The sequence below is a fragment of the Onychomys torridus genome, chromosome 10 (assembly GCF_903995425.1).
Source record: "Onychomys torridus chromosome 10, mOncTor1.1, whole genome shotgun sequence".
NCBI lineage: Eukaryota > Metazoa > Chordata > Mammalia > Rodentia > Cricetidae > Onychomys > Onychomys torridus.
In genome coordinates this window covers 76,260,557-76,281,313 of record NC_050452.1, presented here as the reverse complement: position 1 = coordinate 76,281,313, position 20,757 = coordinate 76,260,557, and the positions used below count along the sequence as shown (strand labels likewise).

Here is a 20,757-nt window from a genome sequence, read left to right as displayed (position 1 = left end):
CACCTCATTTTCTACCATTAGAACTGGAATTGTGTTAAAATTCTTAGGTGAATTCTCAGGTCTCCTGTTGAAATGCCATGAGCCAACCCTGCATGGTACCCAAATGAGGGCACGCTGATGCCTTGGTGCCATGGTGACTAGAAGCTTTGGCTCCAGTCACAGAGCTCAGTCCCCTGAAGTATAAAATGCACTTTCAGACTGAGTCATTCCAATGCAGTAAAATGGCTTTGGAAACAGTTTTACAGCTGACTTTGACCACTCACCACCCAGCTGTCAGCCTATATGGGTCTGAGTGGGTTTTTTTTTCCTAATTTACATCTTTTTCTCTACGAGCTCTGTGTTCAGGTCTGTCCCAGGGGTAGGGCACGCCATTCTGTTCCTGGTTATGCAGTTATTCCAGGCACCTGCCAGAGGTTCTGTGATTCCTAGTCATAGGAAGGTATTTTCTGTCCCAGATTTCAACAACACTGCTCTCTAGTCCCACAGCCCCTCCCTTATCTCTGTCCTCTTCCCAAGCTCCCACCTCCCATGAGCCTTTGTAGCATGATGTTGACCTCTCTTGGGGGTGAGAGCATTTTCCTTACTGATGACCCTAATTAGTGTTTTATTTACTTATTCTGAAAGTTTTATATCATTGTTTGTTGCTTCTTGTAATGAAAAAGACCAGATGTTCTAACATTCATTTCCTATTTTCCTCACACTTCCAAAAATACACTTATATTTCACTGTTATCCTTTTGAAAAAAAAAACTGCATAGTGCACTTAAGGATAAAGCAAACAAGATGAGGGAGATTAAGCCCTTGGGGCTATAAACCAGCCTTTCCAGACCTCACAGATGTTAACTTCTCACCAGCAGCAGCACTGTCTTACACACTATCTTCTTCTTGAGGGCTTTAAGCAATGACCACTTTAAATGTTCAGTCCCTTTGCTTCAGCTTGACTCCTCCAGACCATCACATCTGCTTCTCTCCAATGCTTTTTAAGAGTTGTACAGGCAGAGGCATTTTCCTGACCTTCTGTAGGTGAGAAGGCATGATACCATATGCTGTTTAGTCGCCTTTTGGGGCAGGCTGGTCTGAGCACTGTATGCCCAGACATTGTGAAGGACTGCTGCTACATCTGCCTTCTGTCTCTGCTGATAATATTGCATTCCTGAAAGCCACCAGAGAGAAGAAAGATCAAGAGATATCATGCAGAGGTTGTGAACTCTTAGAATTAAATAACGCTGTTCTGACTTATCACTCTCTGTCCTGTTCAGAGATTTTGAGAGATAGCTTTCATTCCTGCCCTGAAATCTAAATACCCATATGACAGTAATTATGTGTTTTAATGAGGAAAGACAAAAAGACCTCAAAAGAATAGCAACTAAGGAAAACAGCAAAGCAAATTCTTCTTTTAAGAGAAGACGGTAGGTGAGGTAGTAGGAAAGCAGAAAACAAGCTTTGTTAATATGAACTGTAGACTGTGCCTTCTGGAAGTCACACTTAGAGGCTAACTTCATCAGTCACACAGCTCCCTCCACCTTTCTCCAGGTTAGGTGAGTCATAACCTTGGATAAAATTTGTCATTGAAACTCTGTTTATGATTGTGGTCAAGAAAGGGTAATGTGGTGATATTGTATTTCCCAAAATACTGTGCACCCTAATGAACTTATCTGGGGTCAGAGAATAGAACAGCCACTAGTTACAGAGGCCAGAAAATGATGACATACGCGCCTTTAATCCTAGCATTCCAGAGGCAGAGATCAAAGCCACACTGGAAACAGCCAGGCCTAGTGACACACACCTTTAATCCCAGGAAGTGATGGCAGGAAGCAGAAAGGTATAAAAGGCATGAAAACCAGGAACTAATCTGGTTAAGCTTTCAGACTTTCAAGAAGCACTTCAGCTGAGATCCATTGGGATAATGACTCAGAGACCTCCAGGCTGAGGAAACAGGATCAGCTGAGGAATTGGCAAGGTGAGGTGACTTTGTCTTGTTCTGTTTCTCTGATCTTCCAGCATTCACCCCAATACCAGTCTCCAGGTTTGTTTTTTATTAATAAGACCCCTTAAGATTTGTGCTACTGGGTAACGCCAGCCTCAATGTCCATAAACATAGGAGAGATGGTTGCTATGAAACAAACAGTATCAAAGACAATTTCTCTACTCATCATTGCAAGTACATTCTCCATGGCTGGTTGATTAGCATAAACATCACCACCATTGGCCAACAGTGTCTGCATGTAAGGGATTTTGTTTCAGATACGCAGGATGTTTAAAATTACAAATAAGTGAACCATTGCATTTTAGTAGTATGGATAACAAAGATGTTGCATGGAGTTTCTTTCTTTTTTTTTTTAATATCCATGAGAAGATAGAGGGATTCATAAATCAATGAATGAATAGCAGGTACTCATATAATCAATCTAGTAAGAGTCCCAAGTAAGCTGAGCATTGTGGCCAGCAAACCAAGCACTTCTGAGGCAAAGGCGAATCTGGCTGCAATATTAAGACCCTGTTTCAAAAACAAAACAAAACACAAAAGAATTGAAAGACAGGGAATTATCTTATCCCATTATTCAAGGCATAGTTACTTCCAAGATACAGCAATAAAACCAGATATATTTATGTATCTCAAAATTTTTAATACTCATTAGCACGCGTCTGACTTTTTCTAATTTGCTCTGGAACTTTCACTGTGTGTTTCCAAACTTCCTGTCACATATTGGAGGCAATGTGAGTGACCAGAATAAGGACTTCTGGGTCAGAGGAGAGATGAGTGCCAGAGGGCATGAGCCCTGATGGAGTTGTTGACGAGCTTGTCATAGAGAGAATCCAGAGCAGGGCAAGCGTGAGATCAACCCAGAGATGACCCTTTCTGTCATTTCCCTCTACTCATCCTAGCACGAGAACATAAGATGCCCTCTGAAGCCTATTTGAAAACACACAGTATCCAGAGCCAAACCCTCAAACATCATCTACATTGTGTGTTATCGGGAGAGAGCATTTAAAAATTCCAGAATCAAGTTTCCCCTCTGTAACACTGTGCCTTAAAATCATAAAATGAGTCTATCTTTGAGAAATGTAGGGAAGATAAACACAAATTCAGAACATTCTAGAAATTTGAGGTATTTTCGCAAATAAGTTACAGGCTGTTAAAATATTAACAGAAAAAGAAGAGTGCAAGCACTCATCCCAAATACCCCAGCATTTGCTGGGCAATTGTATTCTCCATGACTGACCTGGAAGGTTCATGACATTAGTAACTGTACAAACACATTTGGAATATTCCTTTTCCTTTTTTCATTTTTTTAGAACTTTATTTTCTAATTCCAAGGACTGCAATTAATAGCAAAAAATTGTTCCATCAATAATCATAAATTTGAACTTAATAGCTACTGGCATCTTACGTCCCATGGATATTTTATGATTTTTATGTGTTGCTTGAGAAGTTTAGTTATTGCAAAAAAAAAAAAAAAAAAAAAAGGTAGCCTATGAAATGGCCACTAGAGATTTAACTATTGTAGATCAAAAAAGTTTGATTTCAAGATGTTAAGTTATAAATGCTATAAATAGTTTAAGATAAAATTTGACATTGTGAGGATTTGCTACCAACCCTGCTGCTTGGCAGGTGTCTCCACTCTTCCTGTCCTTAGGTATACATATCCAAAAATAAAAGCTGGTGATCTCATGGGCATTTTCTATTTTTATAGTAAATCTGTCTCTTCATTAAATTTGATAAGACATTCAAGGAAGTGAGAATTTGACACCATTCCAAAATGCATTTGCTTATTTTTTCATAATATGACATTAAGATAATATTAATTAATAAATACTATGATTTATAAGGTAAACTTCAAGCATGGGTCCATAGGGATTTTCATACCTTACAGAAATACCTCAAATTTAGGATTATTTTTAATTGCCATCAACTAAATTTCAGAGAAATACCAATACGCACTCTCTTAAGAATCTGTAATGCTGCCGGGCAGTGGTGGCGCACGCCTTTAATCCCAGCACTCAGGAGGCAGAGGCAGGCGGATCTCTGTGAGTTCAAGCCTGGTCTACAAAGCAAGTTCCAGACAGTCAGGGTTGTTACACAGAGAAATCCTGCCTCAAAAAATCAAATCAAATCAAAACAAAGCAAAAACAAAAACAAAAACAAAAAACTCAAAACAAACAAGTGAACAAACAACAACAAAAAACCCCAAAGATCTCCAATACAACATTTGAAACCCTAAACTTGTAATTTTTTCCCCTCATTTGTTCTGCCTTTGAGTCCAGCGCTTTTCACCGTCTTGGAGACTGATGGATCTCTTCTCCTGAGGCCTTGAGAGCTACTTGCCTTCAGCAGACAGACACAAGATGAGTGTATGCTTCTGGATCTCTGCTGGCCTCACACAGTCTCTCACTTTCATGAGCCCACATGTCTCCAGGTACAGGAAATGGAGCACCCTATTCAAGAATGGATTCTGAAAGCAATAGCCAATGGAAACTAAGCGTAGCAAAGCAAATAAGCTATCTCCCACAGACACAGACTGTCTAGAGGATCTCTCACTTACACCCCAGGCTCTTCTGAGACTCTGTGGTTGATGTCCCAGGATATTCTTCTACAGCTGCCATGTGTCTCTGTGATGCTTAGATCTCAGTCTAAGGGCCTTCCTTCTTAGCTTTCTAGAAAGGAATCATCTCATTCCCTGATATAAAGACTCCATCAAGGCCAAATAAAGAGCATAGCTAGAAGAGACAGATGCCTGAAGACCTTGACAGAATAGCAAGAGCCTGGGTATACCCTCAGTGCCCTATCTGACAAGGGAGATGTTCCGTGGAGCCATAAAGGAGGGGTACATTTGAATTCCCATCCACGGTCTTGCTTTGATTAGTTGAATCAGTAACAGTGAGAGAAGGACCTGAATATCTGAGTGGGAATTTTGGACAAGACATTTTATTCAATATAATACAAATCAAATAGAAAAACTACATTTCTTGGGTCTGACTCAGGCATTCAGTATCTATGCAGCTGTTGGCAAGGCACATCTTGCCTGAGGAGTCAGTGTCTCAGTTATAAAAGCCCTATGATCTTTTCCATATCTTTAAATTATGATATAATTCCTCAAAGTAAAACTAAGGAACTTTTGCATTGTGCCCCTTGGGCCTGTGAATCCTTTTTGTTGTGGTAGATGTCAAAGAACAATCTGCCACTTCATTTGTCTCTCCCAGTATCCCAGTAATAACTGAGAAATGTGAATCATATATCCTTATAGTCTATAGCCTAGTGTTTTAATATGTGGAAACATTGTAAAATGATGACCACTGTTAAACTAGTTAATACATTTATTAAACTCACACATAAAGTCCTTTATGTTCTCAACCAATCAGAGTTTTAAGTGTGGTGTACATTGGCTAAAGAGAGCTTGTGTATTCTCCCAAATATGTCCCTGTTCTTTCAGAAACATCATCCCATCTTCCTTCCTCAAATGTTGACAGCCAATTTTGTCCTCTACTTCTATCAGTATGACATTTTTAGATGCCAGTATAAGTGACAGCACACAATATCTGTCTTCCTGTGCTGGCTCTACTTCACCCAGCAAAACATCTTTCAAATCCATCCATATAGCAACAGATGACAAAGACTCTCCAAAAGACTAATATTCGATTTTACAGATACATTAACCTATGAGGAGTGTGTGTGTGTGTGTGTGTGTGTGTGTGTGTGTGTGTGTGTGTCAGTGTTTTTTCACTCATCTTCCGGGGAACACTTAGACTGAGTGTTATCTTAGCTAGTGTTAATCATGCCAGAGTGCACATGGGAGTGCAGACATCTCTTTGAAATAATAGTTTGATTTCCATTGGATATATTCCCAGAAGTAGGATTGCTGGATCATATCATAGTTCTATTTTTAGTTCTTTGATGAAATCCCATACTGTTTCCTGACATGACGGTACCAATTGACACTCCAATCAACAGTTTACAAGGGTATCCTTTCTCCACACCTTTGCCAGCACTTGTTATAATTTGTCTTTCTCACAGAAGCCATACAAAGAGATCTGAGGTGATGACCCACTTGTGATTTTGATCTGTCTTTTGCTGATAACTAATAATGTTGCACACTGCTCCATATGGCTGCTGTCATTGCGCACCTTCTGAGAAATGTCGCCTCATATCCCTGGCCCACTTTTACTGCTGTTCAGTGAACTCTTATATATTTGCATAGTAACCCAAAATTGTTTTTGTTTTGTAAGTATTTTCTCCCGTTCTGTAGGTTGTCTCTTCACATTTGGTTGTTGTTTTTGTCTGATTATCCCCACTTTTCTGTTTTATTTCACTATCTATACTTTGGGGATCATTTTCCAGGGTGAGGTCAAGTTAACATCCACGTGGTTTGTTGTGCCTTTACCTATTCTGTTCTTTCTTTTGGTTTTAATTACTTTTTGTATACAGGGTGAGTGCAGTTTAATTTAATAGTTCTGCACGTGTTATCTCCACTGTTCTGTGCCCAGAACTATCTGTAAGCAGGAAAATAACACTGCATTATAGTTACGAAAAGGACATGATAAAGAATATGGATATTTGTGGAATTATGAATTTGATAAATAACAGATAAAAATGGCAGTTTTCCAACGTAATTTATTTTTTAGGATTAATAACTGTACACATGATAAAAATTTTAAACAAGTGTTAGTAGTACAGTGAGGATGATTCTACCAGTATGAGGACATCTAGAGATGATTTATCATCAAATTTTCCCTATTATCCAGGGTCCCAGAGTCAGTTTATGGTATGATTTGATTGGCTTTTGAGCTGGTTCTGCATCTGTGTCCCATCCTCCCAGCTTTTGGAGTCCTGGTCTCCATCCCCCTTTGTTTTTATTTAATAAAACATCACGGATACTGCAACAGAATAACACTGATTTCCTTAAGGACTTTTGTTCAGATAGGCCTCGTGGTACCTCAGGCTACCCTAGTACTCCCTATGTAGCTCATACTACCCTGGAACTTATTCTGTAGCCCAGGCTGTACTAGAACTTGTCTCAAACAAACCAACCAACCAACCAACCTACCATTTGCTCCTTACTGAGGTCAGAGCTGTTGATTTCGGTTAACTTTGGCTACAGTTTTTACCTGTTACTAATTTTCTCTTTCACAAGGTCTCAGCCATGTTTTAGCCCTTCTACAATTGGTAACATTGTTTGTCTCCTGTTCCTTTCATTCTTTGCCTTTCAGTGCTGGGCACTGAACCCAACCAAGGCTTCCTGTAGGCTTCTCCAGTGCTATATTACTGAGCTATAACACCACCACCCTGCACCCCTTCCTGATGGAAAACGTCCTGGGCCTATGAAACAAGTGGCTATGAGATGTGTTTTTGAGAATGATTATTTTGTTTGTAGGGAAAGTGCAGCAGTGAAGACTCTATAGATATGCTGATAAATTTAGCATTCATGCATGTTTCTATTTCTGACTTTACACATACATATAGGTATGAGCTGATGGCCATACATCATAGCACATGCCTAGATGAGCCTGGCAGTAAATGTCAGGTTTTTGCAAAGCCAATACAATGCACAACTTAAAAACTTCGGTGGAGATGCTCAGGGATGCCAACTTCTTAGGTTCTTGGTGTGCTTGTGGTTTCTACATCTGCAACGCTCTTATCTAGCAGTTGAGATGGAAGCAGAGATGGGTGTAGCAGGCCTTGGTTGCTCAGTTGAGAAATGGTGGTGGGGGGGTCTGACTCATTTCTAATCCCATCCCTTCTCTGCCTTTGCTGCTGGTTCTTACTGGTGAATTGCTGGTTCTTACTGGTGAATTGCTGGTTCTTACTGGTGAATTTCCTTATTTTCCCAATTACCCTTCCTTCCCATAATTTAAATTGGTAAATTTGGTAGAGCAGTGGATAAGAACACTTGTATTAGTGTAAACTTTTGCTGTCTTAACATAATGTTCTTCTGCATATGTAGATTTTATTTTTAAAAACCAGTCAATATTTATTATTTTTTTTCACTTTGTGTTTTACTCTGGACTCAAAAAGCTAAAATGTAGCCTTCTTGAATATTATTTCTTGACATAGTTGAAGATTAAGAATTCAAATTACATATGATCTAAATTTGTTTTCCTTGTTCCTTTATGTTTTCTAGTTTAAATAATATGAAAAATTATGTAAGCATATTGCACAAGCACCAAAATACCAATTTTAAAATGCCTATTGAAAAATGGGTCTATAGCCCAGTAGGAGAGCATCGGCCTCCATGCATGTGGTCCAGGGTTCAGTTGCAAACACCAAAACCAGAAACCTATTAAAACTCTGAGAGTACAATATGAAGAAGCTTAGACGTGCCTTTATAGTGGATGGATGATTTGTGCATGGAAACAGTCCTCTTATGAACCATGAATACAGATGTTTTTATTGATCATGTACTTTGAAACCTTTGAGGGATCTGTATATGGGACTTCTCAGACTGTATATGGCAGTGGCTTCTCTGAACGTGGTAATTAGAATGTATGTAGAGGACATTTAGACATTAGCAGGAAAATAAAGCCAACATTTATGCAAACATTAGCATCAAATTTTATTGACATGTTTTATTTGGATACTAGCTGTTTTTGTTTTAGGATTAAAAATAAATACAATTTTTAATTGTGAGCAAATTTAGAACAATTGCACACAGAAAATTGGGTTAAAGCATCTGTGGAATTTATAACAATTAGTTGTAAATGGCTGCTTTCCACACTGTCTGTACTCCACAAACAAATTCTTGATCATTAATGTAGGCTGTATTTTCCCAAGGCAATGTTCCTAAGGAAAAACTTTTCACACCATGCTCCTTTTTCTCTAGAATTTTGTTCTAAGAGAAAACTTCGAGAATAAAATATAAGAGAAAAATAGAAATGCTCTCAGTTTTATAACAGTATTGTTTTATCTTCCAGAAACCTGGAAGAAATTGAGTCACAACTCCCAATAGTGAAATGCAGAATCTATATTACATTAATGCCCAAAATGCTGTAAATACTTAGAAATAACAAATGATTATTTTTATCCATTTTGAAACTTTAATTATATTTTATAAAATCTTTTTGAAGATTGTGGTTATAAGAAAAATTCCTATAAAATGTTTTCAGGCAAATAGTAAATAAATGTCTACAGAAACTATGACTACATAGTTAAAATTCTATCTTTGAAAACTCTACACATCTGTGCATACAAAAGGGTTGGAATACACATATGTAGTATACATGTGTATGCGTATGTTTACAGGTAAGTAGAGAGATTATATGGGAAACATTTAGGAGAATCAGCAACAGATAGAGTTTTCTTCAATGTCAAGAGCCTTATACTTAAATAGAAATGTGTTCACAGAGGAAGCTATTAACTTTCATACAAGAGGCACAGTAAGCTGGGTGTTGGTGGCGCACACCTTTAATCCCAGCACTTGGGAGGCAGAGGCAGGCAGATCTCTGTGAGTTCGAGGCCAGCCTGGTCTCCAAAGCAAGTTCCAGGAAAGGCGCAAAGCTACACAGAGAAACCCTGTCTTGAAAAACAAACAAACAAAACAAAACAAAAGAGGCACAGTATGAGTGTCCCATTGAATATATTAAACTAAATCATAATACTGTCCTTCACTCAATAGAGTATCACCCTAAAACTAATTTTTGGGTATTATTTTTATAAAAATGCATATTTAGAAACTTTTTTATTTTCTTATAAACCAAGATGAAACTTAGCAGGACATCACCTTGTTCCACATAAATGTGACATAACTGTACTCATTTGCCACTCATTTTTAATAACCAAAATGTAATACCTGAATTACAGAATAGTAACGATGTCAGTGCATACCTTTGCTCAGCTACAGGCCTTAGGGAAGGTATAACATGAGCGCTAGTATTTTCTGGTTTTCATTAATAGCATCAATCAGGTTGTTATATTAAAAATATGAAGTGTTTTATCTTTGATCTTCTGGCTCTGTGAGAACAGGGTATGGTCAGCTCCCAGTTATACTGGTATTGACTCTTCACAGGGCAAATCCCTTTCTTTTGAAATGGTGTGTGTCACTAATGAGGCTTTTTCTTCATGGAAGCATATTAGAAAAATGTGTTTGCATGTAAAAAGGTAACCCATTGCTATGTATTGACTATTGAAGAATAAAATGCTCAATTTGTGTGAGTTTGATCTGTTTTTTGTCCAGTCTTTCAAATATGATTTGAATGGACTAACAAATCAGCTAATAGGTGAATTAACTTTAGGTTTAATCTGAATATTTTTACTGGTGTTAAGATTTTTAATTTAAAGACTTTTTCCCTCAAGAAACTTAGATGTGGCAGATCCACCTGTTGTGTCATTAACAGGCTACAGATGCATTGTACACAAATGCATACAGATGTACACATGCTTGCATTTTCCTGTATTATTTTGCATATACTAAAAGTCACCTGGGAGGTGGTGGCGCATGCCTTTAATCCCAGCACTCAGGAGGCAGACGCAGGCGAATCTCTGAGTTCAAAGCCAGCCTGGTCTACAGAGCAAGTTCCAAGACAGTCAGGGCTCCACAGAGAAACCCTGTCTCAAAAAACCAAAACCCAAAAACATCAAGCTGGTTTGTATTTTTCTTATGATTCTGCAGTGTTCAGAGTTTTGCTAGTGATACTCATGAACAATTTGATACAGGTGTTACAGTTCATGGTAGTTATGTCTGACTGACCTTTTCCACTTGCAGAGACTATAAGCATGACAAAGTTGCTTTGTCAAAAGATGCATTTTAAAAACAGATACCCACGTCATCACCTACAGTTACTGTTCTCTTTCTTCTCTCTGTGTGTATTTTACAATGTTGAAGCTAATGCAGAACATTTGCAAAAACAAACATCAAATGGAAAATAAAACTTTTATTGTCTCATTACTTAGATAAATGCTATTAACATAGTAAAACATTTCAGTTTTTTCTATACTGTTAAATCTTGATTACAAAATTCCAGTCATACTGTGTCCACTATTTTAATATATTTTAGTGATTCATTATTACATCATGTAATATGCAATACATACAATAATACACATACTGTACATACATTACAATTTACAGTGTTAACAAATGTGTCTTTGAAAACCCAAAAATAGTTCTGTAACTTCAGTCCTGATTACAACCTGGCATCTGGATGTATATTGAGAACTAGATGCCATGAGCTCCAAGCTTTAGAAGATTTACCCTCACGGTTCCACTAGCTGAAGAATGGGAGTTTATGTCCCCGTGCACATCAGCTTCCTTATAGAGCTCTGAATGCAGCACATCATTGGAAAAGCATCTGGCCTATAATCACCTGGTGCAGGTTCCTGGTTCCTGCTGAGAATGACCTGCTATGGCATATTCTGTGTATGTGTGTGGTGGAAGTGATGGGATGATTATGCTATGAAGCTATGTTTTTTATAAATATTTCAAATATGTTCCAAGTATTGAATGGGGCAGTATAATGATTTGAAGACAGTGTACTATACTCTATGTTCATTTTTAATTTTCTGAACTAAGCAACAATTAGCTTGTGTCAGTGGATTTTATTTAAATGATCATTGGAATCGTTGCTATTTTATTTAAATAATTCTGTCTTTTTTTTCCCTTTATTTGGAGGAAAAAGATTTTAGATATGAGAAGTTTTTTTTTTCCCATTTGACATGTATTGTGTATGTCATGACAGGTTTCATAGCACATTAACTTATCAAAATCCAGCTCTTCAGGGAAATCTGCTGTCTCCAGAGTAAGCAATAAAACAAACACTTTAAGTTCAGTAGCGATGCCCAAAACCCCAGAAAAGGGATGATTCTTCAGTGATAGCAGTAACTGGATCTTTAAGATGCCACTAGTTTTGTTGTTGTTTTGTTTGCTTGGTTTTGTTTTTTGAGACAAGTTCCTCTATAGCCAGGCTGTCTTCAAACTCACAGGGTAGCCAAGAAAGCCTTTTCATGCCTGATCCCCCTGCCTCTGCCTTCCAAAGCTGGCAATACAGACATGCACCCAGCATCTGGCATTGTGTTGCTCCATCACTCAGAACTTAACCTGGAAAAAACGAAACAAAACAAAACACACACAAAAAAACTTAAATGGAAGTCCATACGTTGGTTTTTTCGTCTACAATTGATTTCTTTGCCACTTGTTTGCATCATTTTGTGTTATTGCTATCTTAGCCGGTGGCCAAGGAGGATAAGGAGGGCTCCTGACTGTAGTGGCAGTACCTGAAACAACATATTGACTGTGGTTGCAAGGTGTTCAAATGTACAGCCTTCTGGGTTAGGCTAGGGAGGACGGAGAAGCCTAGTCTTGTGAAAGCTTTGGGGCAGCATGCTCTGAAGATTGGGATTTATAAGTCAGAGACACTGTCTCACCAGGCAAACTCAGAGAAGTTTGCAGAGTGTGCGAAACAACCTTTGGAGCATGGGAAGCTGAGAGAAACCGGGGTGCCTGGTAGGAGACACAACAGAGGCATGTCTCAGCAGGGCCTGGCACTTAGCCAGCACCATGAACTCCCCACAGAGAGCTGCAATTCAGAACCTTGCAGCAGCAGCTTTTCGATGAACTTCATGGAACAAACTTGATATCTTATTAACATCCTCAGCCTAAGGTCCTGAAAAACTGATCCTTCTCCTACTACTCAACTCAACACTACAGCTGGCTAAATAAATAAATAAATAAATAAATAGCTATCTTAAAAAGAGATTGCCTTGTTTCCTTTTAAAGCAATCTTGAAGGTCTCATAATTTAAATACATTCAAACAAAATGATATATTCATTGTATTTTGAAGGGAGAGGAGCATTTTATTTTAGAGAAAATGTCTGAACTTGTTTCTTTAATTTGAAGACAAAAAGGATCCCACTTAAGCAACATAAAGAATATCAGCACATAATATCAAAACTCACTCACAGGGTGATGGGTAAAGAGATGGCTTAGCGGTTAGGAGAGGTATTGTTCTTGCAAAAAGCCTGAATTTGTTTCCCAGCACTCATGTTGGACAATTCAAAACCACCTGTAACTTCAGCTGCACCCTCCTATGGCCTCTGTGGGAACCCACACGCCACTCCATGTGCACATTCCACTGCAAGAGATCTGGCTCCCTCTTCTGGCCTCCACAGGAACCACACTCAGTGTGTACATGCCTGCATATAAAGATGGACAAAGGGTTGGGGATTTAGCTCAGCGGTAGAGTGCTTGCCTAGCAAGCGCAAGACCCTGGGTTCAATCCTCAGCTCCAAAAAGAAAAAAATCCAGATGTATTTTCCCTGAAATCTCTGCATTCTATGTAAGTTGACTTGCCTTGTAAACTCAGGGAAGAAATTTTCTTGTTAAGTTGCAATTTCTGCCTTCTCACAGTATAAAAACCAAATTCCACTCTCTTTCTGAGAAAGTTACAAGTTAACTGATTTGCCCAGGCTATGGGGACTCTAGGTCATAAAGGACTTGGCTGTAATTTAAATTCTACTAATCGCTAGTTAACAGTGTGCAGGCTAATTATTCTCACCGCTAAAAGGGATAATAGGAGCTGCCTCATAGGGTTATTATGAGAATTAACGGAGGCAGCATTCCTTCCTTAAGCCTCCCAGCCCTGTGTATTTCGTACAACACAGATGGGGCCACATTGTTAATTCCTTTCCTGCTCCTCATCTGGCTCCTTCCTCTGTGTCTCCCACAACCTAACTTCTAAATAATGCATAAGTAACTGTAGGAACATCAGCATGAGTGCCCAGATGCACGGGCTACCAAATTAACTCAGCAGTGACCTGAGCATTCCATCTCCAACCCTTCCCCTCCACTAATCGACTTCTCCAGCCCCCACCAAGAGTACACCAGGACACCAGGTTAACTATGAAGCCAGTTATGTGCATGGGCATTCTAGCAAACTGTCAACTGCTCTGGTTCTTTCTTCCTCCAAGCCTGGATGGAACCCATGTTGCTCACAATTATCTCACTCCAGCCATTGGCCATACAGTGACTGCCATCAAGACCCGAGGACAGTGGTTCAATAAAATCCTTAGCTCTATTTATAGCCCACTTCAAGCAATCACTCTCTATAGAGCCCAAGGGGTCCTAGAAAATGGACATCAATTCACAACCACAACACTCAGCAGGGCACCTGGAGGGAGGAAAGACGGCTAAGTGCCCTTTCCCCAGGATTCCACGCTGTACAAAGCATTTTGACCCACACATTGTTCCATTTCACCCCCACCAGCCCAGAAAGTAGACAAAGCAGATGCTGGCAGCAAAGACTAATGTCTAGGAGGATAAATACACAGCAGGTGGAGAGCAGAATTTGGAGGATGGGGGGAGATGACTGAAGGGTGGGGCCAGCCTCTCATCCATGCAGTCATTGTATAGCTCAGTAACTAATTATTTGCCTGGGGGGAAAACCATGTTACTAGGAAGAAAGAATATTTCGTAAAACATTTCAAAGCCTGAAATTGCTCCTCCCTCTCTTCAGAGAAAAAGTAAAAATAGTGGAAACATTCGAAAGCATCACTGAGAATCATCTACAAAGATAATGGTATCCGTCTGGAGCAAACATGTACATGTTCTAGAAATGCCTTCTTGAAGCCTGCCAGTATTGAAACGTGGGTGTAAGTCAAGAACAGTCTTGAAAAGGAGTGGTAGGAATTTTTACTAGAAATTTTAAATTCATCCTGTCAGCTTTATAAAAACCTACATCGTTCTATTGTTTTAGCATGGGAGATTGTTGCACCATCCCAGCATGTGTGCCTCAAATAAAGATTGAATATGAGATAGTATGGACCAAAAATATTTTCCTCTTGAAAATATTGTTTGATACTGGCAAATGTTTTAATTGTATCGGATCCCTCTTAAACTTTGTTACCTGGAAAATATCAGCAAAACCTTCATGGCCTGAAAAAAAAGTGTCTAGTTAATTAGTGTAGCTACACTGATGCCTGCCAGTGGTGTGTGCTTGTGTGTGGGAGGGGGGGAGGGAGGGAAGAGATGGAGGAGAGAGAGAGAGAGAGAGAGAGAGAGAGAGAGAGAGAGAGAGAGGATTGATTACTGCTTGAAGCATGCCCCTGGGTTGGCTGGTTGGCTCAATGCCATTTAAGAATCTCAGCTTCACTGTTCTCTGCCCTCCTGTTGTCCCCGTTCTAATTTATGGGACTTAGACTCTCTCCAAAGGCAAAGTGTCTGGAGTTTAGGGTCTTTGCTTCACAGCCTCTCCTCTTCCCCGTGCCCTCCCCCTTGCTTGTGTTCACCTTGTCGTAACCTTGCAGAACTCAGCATTTTTAACCTGGGCTCAATAGTCCACTAGCGCTGAGAGCAAGCCGTGGCTTCCATTCCTGGGTGATGGAGTCATGGGAGAAACTGCAGTGAGCAAACACAGTGGGACCTGAGCCGGCTGGAGTGTGAGCTAAGCCGCTCAGGGCAGAGCAGCTGCTGAATCTCCCAGCCTGCATCTGTCACTGACCACTGAAGTGTGTGTTGGTGCAAGGTGAGAGCGGGGCTTTTCCTTAATTTGAAGACAAATTGCCAGGTATTGCTGTTGATTATGCTTGATAATTTGGGGGTACATATATCACCAAAAATTTAGGTTGTTGACTGTGTGTGGCTTTGTTTATGCCCTTGTTCACCGTCAGAGACCATTCAGCTCTCCACACAGTACGTGTCCGATCATGGCAACGAACTGGACGTGGAGCAATGTGATCATTTAGTGCGTCTCTGAGTTCTTTCGTTAAAGTGCCATGGCTGTCCTTAGACAGATTCCCAGTGCTAACTGGAAGGCGTGTAGAAACTGCTTTGGCTAGAAGTCTGAATTACTATTTTTTAAATTCACGGTGTGATGCATTCTTTGTTTCCCCACATGATAAGCACTGAAACTTTCTGAAGTAGAGTCTCCCGGGATGGTCTAAGGACAGAAGGGACAGAAGTGTGGAGCTTCTATGCATTTACTTAGCAAAATGAAACTTCTACTTCATCATTTGTATGTATGTGTGTGTGTGTGTGTGTGTGTGTGTGTGTGTGTGGTACAGGTGTGTGTGTGTGTGTGTGTGTGTGTGTGTGTGTGTGTATGTGTGCTTTTAAAAATATCTCAGAACCAAAAGAAAACTCAATAATATTTATCTTCTGATCTGCTTCCAATTAACTTTTTTTTAAGAGTTCATTTAAATTGTACAACTTCAAGGTCTGTGTCTACTAGATAACACAGATACTGTATGGGCCTGTGAGAGTATGTGGGAACATTGCACACATCCTCCTGAGTTTTAACAACAGCCACTATCCCATGTTCTTGGATAAACAGATGGCCCTTAATCCTTAGCCACCACAGCATGCTAGCTACCAAATTAAACCTGTAAAATATGTAAAGAAGGTATATGGTTTCATAGTGGCTAAATAAATATATAGCATATTTTCATTCATGGGTCATATCTCAGAAAGGGGGAAAGTATAGGATTCAGGTTTTGTGTAAGTAGGCTTAGAAAAAAATTAGGAAAGTTACTGAGTTTTAAAAGGGGACAGGGACAGTACATAAATTGAAGAGTCATTGTGAAGGAGCAGTGAGGCGCCCTGCAGCCTCAGATGTTGAATTTCTAATGAAAGAACAACACCACACCTAAGGGAATTCAGAGTCAGCAGAAGCGTGCCAAGAAAAAAATTTTAGTAAAATATGTTGTCAACTTGAGGAATATACATGTCTGTACTAATTAAATAGAATTCTAATGCAAAGAGCAAAACACTTAACGTAATACTTTTAAAATGTTTGTTTAGAATTAGCTTATATGTAGGTAGACTCTGGAAATAAATACAGTAAGCATGTTTAAAATTCAATGCATTTAAACTTATTTAAAACAATCTTAACAAATAACAGACAATGTTCACATGGTTCATCCCACCTTTGTCAGTTTAGCAGGAATGTTTGAAAGCCTCAAGCTAGAATGTCACCTGTTTTCACACACCTAGGCATTGCTTAATGCCTTGAACCTCCTGCTTTCAGAATCTGTGTGAGAGCCTGGGAACTGGTCCACAGAAATAACCTGACTCTACCATCTGCATGATTTCCAAGTGAGTGAGAACTACACAATTCACGTCACAGCCGTGGCTGAGGAATGCAGAGGACTGATCATTGCTGTTCTGTCCTTATATCTTATACCTTCACTCTACTGGGTATCTATCCACTGCCATAATCTACCTTTTGGCTGATTTGTTTTAAGTGCTTATCATAGCTTTAGTTCCATGACTTGAAAGACATTCTTACCCCTGGATACAAGCACTGGAGTGTCCATAGTTCTCTGATGACATCAGGTTCCAATGTTCAAGTGTGGCCCATTTGTATCCATGTTCGTCTGTCATGCAAAAGGCTGGATCATCATCCTGGATGAGGCATAATCAATCTAAGCAGAGGAGAAGGACCTTGAATGGTGTCTGTGTTTATTCTTTAGATGACTAGCTGACTTCGTGAAAAGAGGTCCAAAAAATTTACAGATTAAAGGCCCTAATCTCAAAGCATATCTCAGCCTGTTCAAATATGTTTACTCTGATGCAATTAATCTCCCTTAATGAAAAAAATGGTGTTTTGTTACTTATAGATGATAAATATCTAGACTTTTTAAAAGTGATTAAATATCTTAGCATGTTGTGTTCCTGCTTCCACAGTTTTTATTTCAGATTTATGTTTTTTAGTCTAGTCTTTAATGTGAATATAAATCACTATCATTGAGCAACCTACAGTTTGATGAGAAGTCAGTAACATTTTGTCCCTTGAGAAGAGAAGAGCCCATCTTCTCTGATGTCAAGTGAGTGATCTGCTCACTGCCTGAGCAAGAAATAGGGTGGCCAAGGGAAAGAGGAAGCTGTAGGGTCACTGTTCAGGCAGTGACTGTTTGCTGTGCCTGCTACACCTACCATTTGTGTGTGGACTTGTAAGCCCACATGAGTTGTCTCCGCTGACTGACACAGTGGTTAAGCTGAGATGAGGATGATGGACACACAGACGTGGCTTACAGTACTCTCATGACTTTTATCTGCTAACTAGCCACTAAGTTTTGTTCTGCTTCTTAGTGTCTTTCAATGAAGCATAGCTTCCCACAGCATAGTGCACTTATGCAGAACTCCTGAGTCTTAAGTCTGGGCTTCTAGGTAGGCCGAAGTTGTATGTGGAGAGGCCGCATGGAAGCAGAGAGTGGGATATGTCTATTTCCTTGAGATGTTTCTTTCTGGGGCCTATGCCCTGAGAGTCACAGGGCTCCTTAGCAGAATTTGGGTCTGTAAGTGCTCAGAAGCTGAAGTAGGAACCGACGGAGCCCAAGGTTCTTCTTGGGAGACATGAACTGCAGACATGTCTTACATGTCTGCTTAACCTCAAACTTTCTATATAAGAAAGTGTAGCCTTGAACTTGGGATCTTCCTGCCTCGACCTCCAGAGTGCTGGGATCACAGACAGATGATACCATACCCTGTTTATGCAGTTTTGGAAACCCAGGGCTTCTTGCATGCTAAAAAGCACTTTAGCAACTGGCCTGCATCCTTAGTTTCTTATCTTTTTATCTTATGTTCAATGCCTTCTAAGGAAAAGGAAAAAGGAGTTGCCAGAAGATACACCTAGACTCTAACTGTGGTTATCCTTGGTCATCACAGGTGGTATCCAAGGAAATGATTGTTTCTTATCCAAATGCCTGGGACCACAGCTGCAGTTTGTGTTTGTGTTTTTCTGAATTTTGGCATATTTGGATATGTATGATATTTCTTGGGTATAGAACTCAGGTCTATATATGAAATTCATTTTTGTTTCACAGTATTTTATGTTAAATCACCTGGAGGTAATCCCATACATACTCCTAGAGCTTGTGCCTTGACTGCAGTTTGCCTCCGGATGTCATGACTAAAATTGTCCACCTACGGTGTTGGGATGGTGTTCAAGAAGCAACACTGTAGAGTGCTTTGTAGTTAGGGTTTGGATATTTGAGGTGTATATCTATCTGTTATGATCAATACAATGCCTGTTTAATTATTTGTACTAGCACTGGTTTAGGAAGTAGGTAAATCTTGTCATACACACAATTTCTAAGAAAATACTAATTATCAATTAAATGTAAACTTTGTGTAATAACCCAAACATTCTCGTCAATGTACAATTCCAGGAATCCTCAAGAAGATGGGGTATAGGTCTGTGTTGTGGGACCTGCTCAGCATGTGTAAGGTCATGTGTTCAATCCCTAAGACCCACCACTACACATACAAACTTTTACTAGTAAAAGAGCATCAAGATAGTTTAATACAACTTCAAACTATTTCTACTAAGCATGGGCATTCTTCACAAAGAAAGCATTGCCAAGTATTCAATGGCATATTGGGCTTTAAGAGAATGTCCAAGAATTTTAATTCAGTACTTTTTAAATCAATGAAAATAGACTTTTATTATCCTCTTTTGATGAACTATTTTAATGATCATTATGCTTTGCATGTTTTTATAATGAAGTATTAAATGAGTATGGACAGTCCATCTCTTGCAACTCCTGGTGTCCTGCAGAATGGATGTATGGGGCAATAAGTATACTAGGTGATTTAATAAAGAGGATTTATTGTTTTTCGGCCATTTTGTTGGCTTTCAGTACATTTATTGCCCCGAACATGTATTTATCATTTGAAATAGATCTCAAGAGTAAATGTTTCCAAATTAGGGTTCTAGTCACCCCCAATTAGGCTAGAATTGCATTAGAGAATGATCTCTTTGTGAATTTGCCATTCAATTTTGATTTAAACCATCATTTGGTCTGGTAGTTATTCAGTAAACGAATCAACCATCCACACACTGGGGTAGAATTGTCTAAAGATTCCCAGAAGCCTTTGGTGTTTTGTCAATTTGATTTGCCTAACAAAGAAAGAATATTAAAATACTGTTGATGAATCTGACCAAGCAAAAGCATCATTCCTCACCACATACGAGAATCCACAACCAGCTGTGTCTAAACTAGCACACACCTAAAATGTGCCAAGAGACACGTGTGAAGTACTTAGAAATTCAGGTTTTAGCTGACCTGGCAAACTGTCACTGCAAATTCCCTACTTCTCAACTCAGTAGCAGTGTGTGCTGCTATTAAACAGTGTACAGAATAATTTGCTTAAAATTGGAATAGATTAACCTTTCCTTCCACTCCTGCTTTGATTAAATGAGAACCCTCCCAAACCAAAACATTTCCCCATGCATTTTACCTTTTCATTCCCTAAATATTTTTAAAAGGAAAAAATGCATTCTTGTGTGGATGAGAATGGAGTTTCTTAACCCACTGTTTTCTTTTCCCATTCCAGGGATAGAGTGATTGGCATTTCCCACTGGAATTTAGCATATAAACATGTAGAATTTCAAAGCTGTAGGGGTGGAGGGAGAGAAAGAGCCAATGAGAGTATCAAATACTTGTACAAGACCTCACTTAGAAAAGAAAAATAAGTGTCTGATACACAAAAATAAATCTAAAGGAGTCAAAGACATAAAAGACAGTTGAAGCCGGGAGTGTTATGGAAGCGGTTTTAGCATGTTTAGCCTCCTTGTACACAGTAGATGCTAAACCAATGTCTCTTAGCTGCCCTAAGCAGGGTGGTGGAGGGCATTCCATTGTAGCAGAAATGAGGGGCCCAACGTGGCTGCCTTCTGTACCGACAGCTCTTGTTCCCTGTGCCTTTCAGGCTCCCAGGAACAAACAATCACAGAGTAGTGACAATATGTTTTATCTAGAACCACAGGATGTTGGGTGAAAATCCAGAATGTTTCCTTGCTCCTACTGTTCCTTCCTACTTCTGATATTTTTGG

General features: G+C 39.4%; 1 protein-coding gene across 3 annotated transcripts in view; it reads left to right on the top strand.

Moving 5' to 3' along the window:
* Arhgap24 (Rho GTPase activating protein 24) overlaps positions 1–20,757 on the top strand; it is a 399,402-nt gene that overhangs the window by 251,942 nt on the left and 126,703 nt on the right. Inside the window, exon 1 of one of the 3 annotated variants that reach the window (XM_036201562.1) lies at positions 15,292–15,447. The exons of the other annotated variants lie outside the window; for them this stretch is intronic. The gene's annotated coding sequence lies outside the window, so the exon portion shown is untranslated. Of the gene's footprint in view, positions 1–15,291; positions 15,448–20,757 lie in introns of those variants that run through there. 3 annotated transcript variants of the gene reach the window in all.